Consider the following 12211-nt stretch of genomic DNA (forward strand, 5'->3'; position numbering starts at 1 on the left):
TTTTGTCCTTGAAGAGTTCACAGTCTAGAGCGAGAGAAACACTTTATAAGACAAATACTAATAGAGTTGCATGGAGCTCCAAAGCATATTTCATTCTTCAAACTACATTTTATACTTAGTAACCTCACTATCTAAAACAGAGAAAAGTTAATATTGTGTAAACTAATTTTGGGTAAAATAATATTATCCAACTCTAAAGGCTGTTGTGAGGATTGACTGTGTTATTGTAGGTAAAGTGCTCAAAATAGTACTCGGCACCTGTTAAATATTGGCAATTATTTGTACTTGTTGTCATTATGGAAACTCCACGTTTCCTTTTGTTCTTCAGTTCCTGTACAGTAGTAGCTACCACTTAATGCACGCCTACTATATACCACATATCTTACCCCAAGTAATTTTTTTTTTTTGCTGTACACCGGCCTCTCACTGTTGTGAGCACAGGCTCTCACCGTTGCGGAGCACAGGCTCCGGACGCACAGGATCAGCGGCCATGGCTTACGGGCCTAGCCGCTCCGCGGCATGTGGGATCTTCCCGGACCGGGGCACGAACCTGTGTCCCCTGCATCGGCAGGCAGACTCTCAACCACTGCGCCACCAGGGAAGCCCCCCCAAGTAATATTTTGTTAATCCTTTCAATAACTCTCTGAAATAACTGCTATAGCTTCTCATTTATAAATGGAAAATTCAACATTCAGAAATTAAATAATTTTCCCAATTTCAGCTCTAGTAAGTCCAGAGCTAAAATTCAGTCTATAATTTTCTATTAAACCACACAGCCCCATGGATAGAGATCGTTAATGAAGAATTGGGATTAAATTGCTTAGTTCTCTGAGAGATTGGCTCTTTCAATCCACCCTTTGTTCCCTTTGGAGCAAAGACAGACACTGAGAGAACTATTATAACTTATAGGGAACTAGAAAAATATACAAAGTCAATCCAATGCATTTTTCTAACGTTTCCTCCCTTTTTACAGCTGGCCTGTAGAGAAGATGGAGTTTGTGGTCCTTGATGAGGGGAGAAAAAGTGTTTGAGCATTATACTTCCCACATTCAATGGTTTGTAGAAAAATCTATATTTCTAGGTCTATCATGTCATATTCATAAAACATTATTAATAATCCCAAATCACTCCAAAGCAGTGAGCAATCAGGAGAGAACTGGACGAATATGATCCATGAGGAACGGGGATGAATGAAGCTATAGGGAAGAGGCATGCTTTGCTTCGGCAGGACCTACACCTACGGCCCTGACCAGCCTAGTCTTTGCCTGGTTCCTCCCTATGTCCTTCTCAAAGTAAACTAAGTAAGCAAGGTAACTAAGTGTGCTTAAATTGGGTTTTTAACAGTACTCAACTCTCTTATTGAATGGGCATCTTGATTATTTTCTTTGTTTTAAAACTTAAATATGTGTGTGTGCATATGGACATACTCTTTTTTTTTTAAGGTAATAAATGGTTAAAATTTATTAGATGGTTAATTATGTGCCCGGACTGTTCTATACACTTTACACTATTTCATTTAATCCTTAAAACATTTCTATGAGTTAGGTATTATTATTAACCCATTTTCACAGATGAGGAAACTGAGGCCCAGGATAACAAGGCTGGTAGAATATACAAGATCATAAAGCTGGTAAAAATCAGAAGCCAGACAGCCAAATGCAGACCTTGAGTTTTTATGTGTTATGTTAGACTGCTTTCCATGTTCCTTAGAAAATTTGGAAAATAATTGAGAAATAAATGTCACTCATAATTGCATTGCCAAAAGATAGCCATTATCTATATTTTTACAGTTTTGTGCGCATAAAAATATTATGCCAAAGGTTTCATATTTTCACTTGATGTATCATAATGCACAACTTAAGATATTTTAAATTGTTTGAACATTATGACTTTTTTATTTTCCATGGTATATCATCATTTAGTTAACAATTTCCATGTTTTTAAGAATTTATATGGCTCTTTTTTTTTTTTTTTTTTTTTGTGGTACACGGGCCTGTCACTGTTGTGGCCTCTCCCGTTGTGGAGCACAGGCTCCGGACGCGCAGGCTTAGCGGCCATGGCTCATGGGCCCAGCCTCTCGGCGGCATGTGGGATCCTCCCAGCCCGGGGCACGAACCCATGTCTCCTGCATCGGCAGGTGGACTCTCAACCACTGCGCCACCAGGGAAGCCCTATATGGCTCATTTTTAATCATAAAAGTATTACATTGACATCTTTGTGTTTAAAGTTTTTTTATGTAATTATTTAAGATTATCTTTTAGGATACATTCCTAGAAGTCTAATTCCTATTCCAAAGACACAATTTTGTTTTAATGCTCGAGATTTTTTTTGAATAAAAATTTATTTAGAACTTCCCATGAGACTTTCTGTCTATTCTTTCTGTTGAGCCCTTATTTGCCCCTTTGTAATGGCTTCAACTCCCAAAGAATTCCGAATTTCCAATCATTTAGAGTTAGAGGACAAGTTAATTTTTAAATGGAGGTCACTATTTACTTTAGCTAATATTAGTATAACAAGTTAGTGTTTTCAATTCTCCCACTGTGCTTTCTCCCAAGTTATTTTGCTCCTTTAATGCAGGCTTTGGATTCTTGAGTGCTTCTGGATTGAGTTCTGTCTGTGCTGCCACTTACCCAGAAAGTCTGGCTCTTGTTGAATTCTTTCCAGTCTCTCCCTTCCAGGCTTTCACATTCTGCCTGTCTCACAATATTATTGAAATGTGTCTTCAACCTCCAGGTTCAAGCTAGATCTACTGCTTTCCTAGCTTCTTCGGTGGCTGAAGGCCTGCTTTTTTGGGGGGGCGGGGGGTCTGGGCAAACAGACCTTCCATCTGAGGACACCTGCTTGTCTTCCCAAGTCCCCCGACTTCTGCTGGAGGCTGGGCTCTATGGCCAGGTTTTTACTTGGAGTTGTTGTGGAACATACATGTCTAGGAGGGAGGGAAAGGAAAACATGTTTCAACCGACAAAATGTCTCATAAACATGACCTGAGAATAATTCAGAATCCTGGAGATAAGTGGGACTGTAATTATTCTCGACACCATAACTCAATACTTTAAAAATTCACCATGAAGAGAGAAGCTTTTCAATTGCACACTTAGTGCTAAATCCACATTGCAAACAAAAGGTAGAATAACACCAATTAGTTAGCGGGCAAATAAATTTCAACTTTTTTTTTTTTTTTTTGCGGTACGCGGGGCTTTCACTGCTGTGGCCTCTCCCGTTGCGGAGCACAGGCTCCGGACGCACAGGCTCAGCGGCCATGGTTCACAGGCCCAGCCGCTCGGCGGCATGTGGGATCTTCCCGGACCGGAACACGAACCCGTGTCCCTTGCATCGGCAGGCGGACTCCCAACCACTGCGCCACCAGGGAAGCCCAAATTTCAACTTTTAATGAACGGACTGGGAAGAGCTTTGCAATGAGTTGCAAAGATGATGGCCATGGGAGCCTGCAGAAGATCATTAGCGACCAATTGTATTGTCCATGACAGCTTTCTGTTTAGATGAGATATTAGTACCAGCCTTATAGAAATAGAGATCAGAAGGAGAGAATCCTGTGAATCAAGCTGAGGACTAGGAGATAAGAACTAGAAAACCTGGGGTCTAATCCTAGCCTTGACAGTGACTTTATATATTTGGACAAGTTACTTTAACTTTTGTTTCTTAATAACAAGTGCTAACTATGAGGGAACTTACATTGCAATAACAAATACTAACTACAAGAAAAATGACAAAGCAATGCATTCAGGTAAAATTCTTTACCTGAAGAAGATGTGGGAATAGAAGTCACTGTTCACCTTGCAGTCCATATCATCTTTTAAGTGTGTGTGTTTTAGTATTAATATTTACAATTTTTTATGAAATAATGGAAAAATAGTTGCTATATTCCAGCATGTAACAATTGAAATCATTCTAAAATGTTGGCCAAGTGGTGGCAGCATTAACAGAGATCAAAGCCTCATAAAGATATTAATTGGCCAGATTGCATCTCTTAGATTATTCATTTCCCAAAAGAAGGAAAATGCAGACTCATTTTGTTAATCACACGTTGAGAGATTTTTGGAACCATAGGAAAGAGAATAGCCAGTCTTATTCAAAACACTTTTAAATATTTATCTCTAACCCTGAGAGACATTTCTTAACAAAGAAAGTATACTGGCTGAGGCACAAGTGGTCAGGGAACACAGTAGAGAAGTAATGGGATATTCTAGGGACAGACAGCCAAGAGCTTAGAAGATTTACAAATTCACTGAAACAAATATGGCTTGATTGTCTATGACTAAAAACTTGAACTTAGATAGGAAAAACTAGAAAATAAAATGGAATAAAGTGTGGAATGTATTTTAAAGCCACACAGACTAAATAAAATATAAACCCCATTTTGTAATGAGATTTGATAGCAGGAAGTTCCTTGGAAACTACTGCATTATGCAACTTGCCAAAGAAACATGTTATTATTGATAGAGGGGATCTGCTCACTTCTAGCATGGTAATTAATTATTTATTCTAATGTGAGAGAGAAAAATAGACCTATGTTAATAGATTTCCAGGGATCTAGTAAATCAGTACTTGAAAAACTATACGGAAAAGGAAATCTACATCTTTTTGCTTGGCAGAAAAACAAGGTAATAAAATATTAGGCGGCGGGCCCAGATTTGCATTTTCTGTCGTCAGTTTAAAATTTATAAGTGGGTTATATTCTAAAATTTTTAATCCAAGTTAGTTGGTTAGTATTTGAAACGTTTTTCCTCTAGAAATAAGGTTCTGGATGATAGATTACTTCACAGAATTACCCTGGTCCTGACACACCCTCAACACACACACACACACACACACACACACACACACACACACACTTCTATCAATTTCATTTTACTCATTTGAAGATGGAAATAATAACTTCCCATTAGGGTAGTTTGTTGTCAGCCTTAAGTAAGGTAAGCTAAAATTCTTTTGCATTGCAAAATCCTACAAAATATTAATTATTAATATACTCTAGTACTATATGTTTAGCTTCTCTTTGGATTAAATCACCCTTTGTAAACAAGGTCGATAACTAAATGCTACTTATAAGGTTTCTCTAGAGGAAAGTGCATTGTGTGTCAAGAAGAGGCTGCAGCAGATCAAGAAATATGGAGTCCACAGCTGTGGTGCTGCCAGCCAGCCATCTGGCCAACAGAAATACTTCTTCACTGCTTCCCCTCCCTTTCCCAGCCGTAGTGATAGCTATTTCCCAGAAAGCAAGGAACAGCTATTCTCATTCCTCTGGTGGGCCCATATCCTCTGTTTACCATATTATCCTCCCTTTTTTCATAACTGCCTTGCCTCTATTCTCTGGTTGTTTCATGCATAAGAGATTTGTTTCTTTTATTAGATTCTAAACTGTTGGGAAGCCAGACCTGTATTTTGCACCTGTAGACTCAGGGCACGTAGCACAACTATAGGCACAAAATTGGCACTTGACAAATGCTAAGTAGAGAACAGGAGGGCACTTTTCCAGGTAAAGTTAATGCTATTACAAAGCTAGAAGGTGAAAATAGCCCTGTTGCCTCCAAGAAGTATTATATAGATTGAAGGAAAGGCAGTAAGATCCAAACCACACGGAGGAGTGGTAATGACCACATAAAAGATTTATGAGCCATGGCCAAGCCTGAAGATATTTGAGAAGAAAATCACTTGATAAAAATGTTTAATAAAAGCAGTTTCTCAAGAAACAGAGAAGTTCTATATATCAGAAGTTTCGAAACATAATTTTATTTATTTATTTTGTTGTGCTGGGTCTTAGTTGCTGCATGGGGGCTCCTTAGTTGGGGCATGCGAACTCTTAGTTGCAGCATGCACGTGGGATCTAGTTCACTGAACAAGGATCGAACCCTGACCCCCTGCATTGGGAACGCGGAGTCTTAGCCACTGTGCCACTAGGGAAGCCTCTAGAAAAACAATTTTTTAACAGGAAAAGAAGATGGCATCTATTAAGAAAGGCATTTTCAGGAGAGTAAATTTAGGTTAATGCTATACTGAGTAAATCTAAGAAATTATATCATTCAGGCTGCAAGGTAGATGTCTAACTCATCTTCCTTGTCATCTGCACCACCTACAATAGATAGATAATTACCTCTACTTTCCTTATTTTGAGCTGTGTTGACTTAGCTAAAAGCTGAAATCACAATTACAATAGTTAACATTTTAAACACTCACTATGTGCCAAGACTATTTCACCTGCTTTGGATGGATTATAACATTGAATCATTGCATTAATGTGATGATTTAGGAACCACTGAGGAAACTGCTGCTCAGAAATTTTAATCACCTTGCCAAGGCTATACTGCTCACAAGTGGTGGAGCCAGGGTTGGAACTCAACAATCATTATTTCTAAACCACATTTCTCAACCAATATGCCATAACACCTTCCAAATATGAAGAAAACTTATTCACTTAGGTGGTCTAAATCTGTGTTTTGATGTGAAAACAAAAACCCCACCTCCCTCTAAGTTAATGTATATGCTGTCCTGTGCTCTAGATCCATTATAATCATTGCTTATACTTTCGATCCCCAACTGCCCTGTCTGTTGGCCCTTCCTTCTTTCCTTATTTTCCACACTTTATCCAGTTGAAAACACTGCACAATGGCTAACCCACTCATTGGCGGTCTGTGGCTAACTTTGGTTATGTGTTAGTGGGAGACAGACAGCAAGAGGGCTGGCAAGTGAAGGGGTTGGGTTGGTTTCATCCTTCTTTTGTCCTTCTCTGAAACCCGTAACTCATTATGATCCCAAACAGTGTCTATCTTCTGCCTGGCTTCTCACCAAGACTGGCTTTGAGGCTAGACATACCTAGGTTGAGGTCAGGGTGTGTGATTTTTCATCTTTTGCAGCAGATGTAAGAAGAAGCTCAAAAACAATGGGGAATGCAACTTCTACTATGTGCTTACTCTGCACCAGTCTCGCTACTCTATGTAAATTGTTTCCTATGATCTTCACAACAACCTTTGGAGGAGGAAAGTACTCTAATTATTTCAGGAGGAAACAGGGTGGTCCTAGTTTTAGAAAAATGCCCACATTCACACCACTTTAAATGACAGAACAAGCATCAGGTTTAACTGATTCCAAAGCCTGTGCTCTTTGCATCCCAGGGGCTGGGAGTTATCCAAGAGTAAAGAGTTATGGGGTTACCAGCTCCCTGCATGAATACTTCTTGATAATAAAAACTATCCTTTTGGGAGACCTTCAAGATGGCGGAGGAGTAAGACATGGAGATCACCTTCCTCCCCACAAATACATCAGGAATACATCTACGTGTGGAACGATTCCTAAAGAACACCTACTGAATGCTGGCAGAAGACCTCAGACTTCCAAAAAGGCAAGAAAATCCCCATGTACCTGGGTAGGGAAAGAGAAAAAAGAAAAAAAGAGTCAAAGGAATAGGAATGGGTCCTGTGCCTCTGGGAGGGAGCTGTGAAGGAGGAAAAGTTTCCACACGGTAGGAAGTCCCCTCACTGGTGGGGACGGGGGGTGGGGAGCCTCAGAGCCATGGAGGAGGGCGCAGCAACAGGGATGCAGAGGTCAAAGTGCAGAGATTCCCGCACAGAGGATCGGTGCCGACCAGCACTCACCAGGCTGAGACGCTTGTCTGCTCACCCGCCAGGGTGGGCGGGGCTGGGAGCTGAGTCTCGGGCTTTGGAGGTCAGACCCCAGGGAGAGGACTGGGGTTGGCTGCATGAACACAGCCTGAAGGGGGCTAGTGTGACACAGCTAGCTGGGAGGTAGTCCAGGAAAAAGTCTGGACCTTCCAGAGAGACAAGAGACCATTGTTTCAGGGTGAGTGAAGAGAGCAGCTTCCTGCTCCGTGTACCCACAGACAGCAGAGCACTGCCTGAGCGAGCTCCAGATACGGGGGTGAGCTGCAGCTATCATCTTGGACCCCAGAGGCAGACACGGCCCGCTACCACTGCTGCCTCTGCCACCAAGGGTCCTGTGTGCAAACACGGGTCAATATCCACACCCTCCCGGGAGCCTGTGCAGCATGCCACTGCCAGGATCCCATGACCCAGGGCCAACTTCCTTGGGAGAACGCATGACGTGTCTCAGGCTGTTGCAACTACACGCTGGCCTCTGCCGCTTCAGGCACTCCCCGCATACAGTTATGACTACCGTACCCCTCCCTATCCCCAGCCTGAGTGATCAAGAGAGCTGTTATCAGCCACTGCTTTGACCCCCTCCTGTCTGGGTGGGGAACAGATGCCTGAGGGCAGCCTACATGCAGAGGTGGGACCAAAACCAAAGCTGAGCCTGGGGAGCTGTGTGAACAAAGAAGAGAAAGGGAAATCTCTCTGAGCAGCCTCAGGAACAGCAGATTAAATCCCCAAAACCAGCTTGGTAAACCCTGCATCTGTGGAATACCTGAATAGACAACGAGGGTTCCCAAAATTAAGGCGGTAGACTTTGGGGGCAACTGTGAACTTAGGGTTTGCTTTCTGTGTTTGATTTGCTTTTGGTTTTATGTTTCTCTTAGTTTAGTTTTTAGTGTTTGTTTTCATTTGTGGTTTTGTTTATTGGTTTGATTGCTCTCTTCCTTTATTTAAAAAACATTTTTTTCCCTCTTTTTGTGACTCTGTGTGTGTTTCTTTGTATGATTTTGTCTGTTTAGTTTTGTTTTTACCATTTGTTTTGGGGCTCTGCCTATTAATTTTTTCTTGTTTGTTTTCTTCCTTTTCTTCTGTGACATGCGGCTGGCAGGGTCTTGGTGCTCTGGCCAGGTGTTGGGCCTGAGCCTCTGAGGTGGGAAAGCTGAGTCCAGGACGTTGAATCACCAGAGACCTCCTGGTCCCAAGTAATATTAATCGGTGAGAGCTCTCCCAGAGATCTCCGTCTCAACACTAAGACTCAGCTTAACCCAACGGCCAGCAAGCTACAGTGCTGGACACCTAATGCCAAACAAGACAGGAACACAACACCACCTATTAGCAGACAGGCTGCCTAAAGTCATACTAAGTTCACAGACACCCTAAAACACACCACCAGACATGACTCTGCCCACCCGAGGGACAACATCCAGCCCCACCCACTAGAACACAGGCACTAGTGCCCCTCAACAGGAAGCATACACAAGCCACTGAACCAACCTCACTCACTGGGGGCAGACACCAGACATAAGAGGAACTACGAACCTGCAGCCTATGAAAAGGAGACCCCAAACACAGTAAGTTCAACAAAATGAGAAGACAGAGAACTATGCAACAGGTGAAGGAGCAAGGTAAAAACCCACTACACCAAACAAGTGAAGAGGAAATAGGCAGTCTATCTGAAAAAGAATTCAGAGTAATGAGAGTAAAGATGATCCAAAATCTCAGAAATAGAATGTAGAAAATACAAAAAACGTTTAACAAGGACCTAGAAGAACTAAAGAGCAATGATGAACAACACAATAAATGAAATTACAAATACTCTAGAAGGAATCAGTAGAAGAATAACTGAGGCAGAAGAATGGATAAGTGACCTGGAAGATAGAATAGTGGAAATAAGTACCACAGAGCAGAAAAAGAAAAAAGAATAAAAAGAACTGAGGACAGTTTCAGAGACTTCTGGGACAACATTAAATGCAACAACATTCGAATTATAGGGGTCCTAGAAGAAGAAGAGAAAAAGAAAAGTCTGAGAAAATATTTGAAGAGATTATACTGGAAAACTTCCCTAACATGGGAAAGGAAATAGTCAATCAAGTCCAGGAATCACAGAGAGTCCCATACAGGATAAACCCAAGGAAAAACAGAAGACAGATATTAATCAAACTATCAAAAATTGAATACAAAGAAAAACTATTAAAAGCAGCAAGGGAAAAGCAACAAATAACATACAAGGGAATCCCCAAAATGTTAACAGCTGATCTTTCAGCCGAAACTCTACAAGACAGAAGGGAATGGCAAGACATATTTAAAGTGATGAAAGGGAAATACCTACAACCAAGGTTACTCTACCCAGCAAGGATCTCATTCAGATTCAATGGAGAAATTGAAAACTTTATAGAGAAGCAAAGTTAAGAGAATTCATCACCACCAAACCAGCTTTAAAACAAATGCTAAAGGAACTTCTCTAGACAGGAAACACAGGAGAAGGAAAAGACCTACAAAAACAAACCCAAAACAATTAAGAAAAAGGTAATAGGAACATACATACTGATAATTACCTTATATGTAAATGGATTAACTGCTCCAACCAAAAGACACAGACTGGCTGGATGGATACAGAAACAAGACCCATATATATGCTGTCTACAAGAGACCCACTTCAGACTTAGGAACACATACCGACTGAAAGTCAGTGGATGGAAAAAGATGTTTCATACAAATGGAAATCAAAAGAAAGCTGGAGCAACAATACTCGTAACAGACAAAATAGACTTTAAACTAAAGACTATAACAGAGACAAAGAAGGACACTACATAATGATCAAGGGATCAATCCAAGAAGGAGATATAACAATTGTAAATATTTATGCACACAACATAGGAGCACCTCAATACATAAGGCAAATGCTAACAGCCATAAAAGGGGAAAGCAACAGTAACACAATCATAGTATGGGAATTTAACTCCCCTCTTACACCAATGGACAGATCATGGAAAGTGAAAATAAATAAGGAAACACAAGCTTTAAATGACACTTTAGAGCAGATGGACTTAATTGATATTTATAGGACATTCCATCGAAAAACAACAGAATACACTTTCTTCTCAGGTGCTCGTGGAACATTCTCCAGGATAGATCATACCTTGGGTCACAAATCAAGCCTCAGTAAATTTAAAGAAATTGAAACTACATCAAGTATCTTTTCCAACCACAATGCTATGAGACTAGATATCAATTACAGGACAAAAACGTAAAAAATACAAATATATGGAGGCAAAACAATACACTACTAAATAACCAAGATATCACTGAGGAAATCAAAATATACCTAGAAATAAATGACAATGAAAACATGATGACCCAAAACCTATGGGATGCAGCAAAAGCAGTTCTACGAGGGAAGTTTATACCAATACAATCCTACCTCAAGAAACAAGAAACATCTCAAATAAACAACCTAACCTTACACCTAAAGCAATTAAAGAAGGACAAAAAACCCAAAGGTACCAAAAGAAAGAAATCATAAAGATCAGATCAGAAAAAATGAAAAAGAAATGAAAGGAACAATAGCAGAGATCAATAAAACTAAAAGCTGGTTCCTTGAGAATATAAACAAAATTGATAAACCATTAGCCAGACTCATCAGGAAAAAAAGGGAGAAGACTCAAATCAACAGAATTAGAAATGAAAAAGGAGAAGGAACAACTGCAGAAATACAAAGGATCGTGAGAGACTACTACAAGCAAGTGCATGCCAATAAAATGGACAACCTGGAAGAGATGGACAAATTCATAGAAAAGCACAACCTTCCAAGACTGAACTCAGAAGAAATAGAAAATATGAACAGACCAATCACAAGCACTGAAATTGAAACTGTGATTAAAAATCTTCCAACAAAAAAAGCCCAGGACCAGATGGCTTCACATTTTGAATTCTATCAAAAATTTAGAGAAGAACTAACACCTATCCTTATCAAACTCTTCCAAAATATAGCAGAGGGAGGAACACTCCCAAACTCATTCTACAAGGCCACCATCACCCTGATACCAAAACCAGACAAAGATGTCACAAAGAAAGAAAACTACAGGCCAGTATCACTGATGAACATAGATGCAAAAATCCTCAACAAAATACTAGCAAACAGAATCCAACAGTGCATTAAAAGGATCATACAATATGGTCAAGTGGGGTTTATCCCAGGAATGCAAGGAGTTTTCAATATATACAAATCAGGCAATGTGATACACCATATTAACAAATTGAAGTAGAAAAACCATATGATAATCTCAATAGATGAAGAAAAAGCTTTCGACAAAATTCAACACCCATTTATGATAAAAACTCTCAAGAAAGGGCATAGAGGGAACCTACCTCAACATAATAAAGGCCATATATGACAAACCCACAACCAACATCATTCTCAATGGTGAAAAACTGAAACCATTTCCTCTAAGATCAGGAACAAGAAAAGAGTGCTCACTCTCACCACTATTATTGTACATAGTTTTGGAAATTTTAGCCATGGCAATCAGAGAATAAAAAGAAATAAAAGGAATCCAAATCAGAAAATAAGATGTAAAGCTGTCACT

Source organism: Grampus griseus (assembly GCF_964374135.1).
Source record: "Grampus griseus genome assembly, chromosome: 4".
In the NCBI taxonomy this organism is placed as follows: Eukaryota; Metazoa; Chordata; class Mammalia; order Artiodactyla; family Delphinidae; genus Grampus; species Grampus griseus.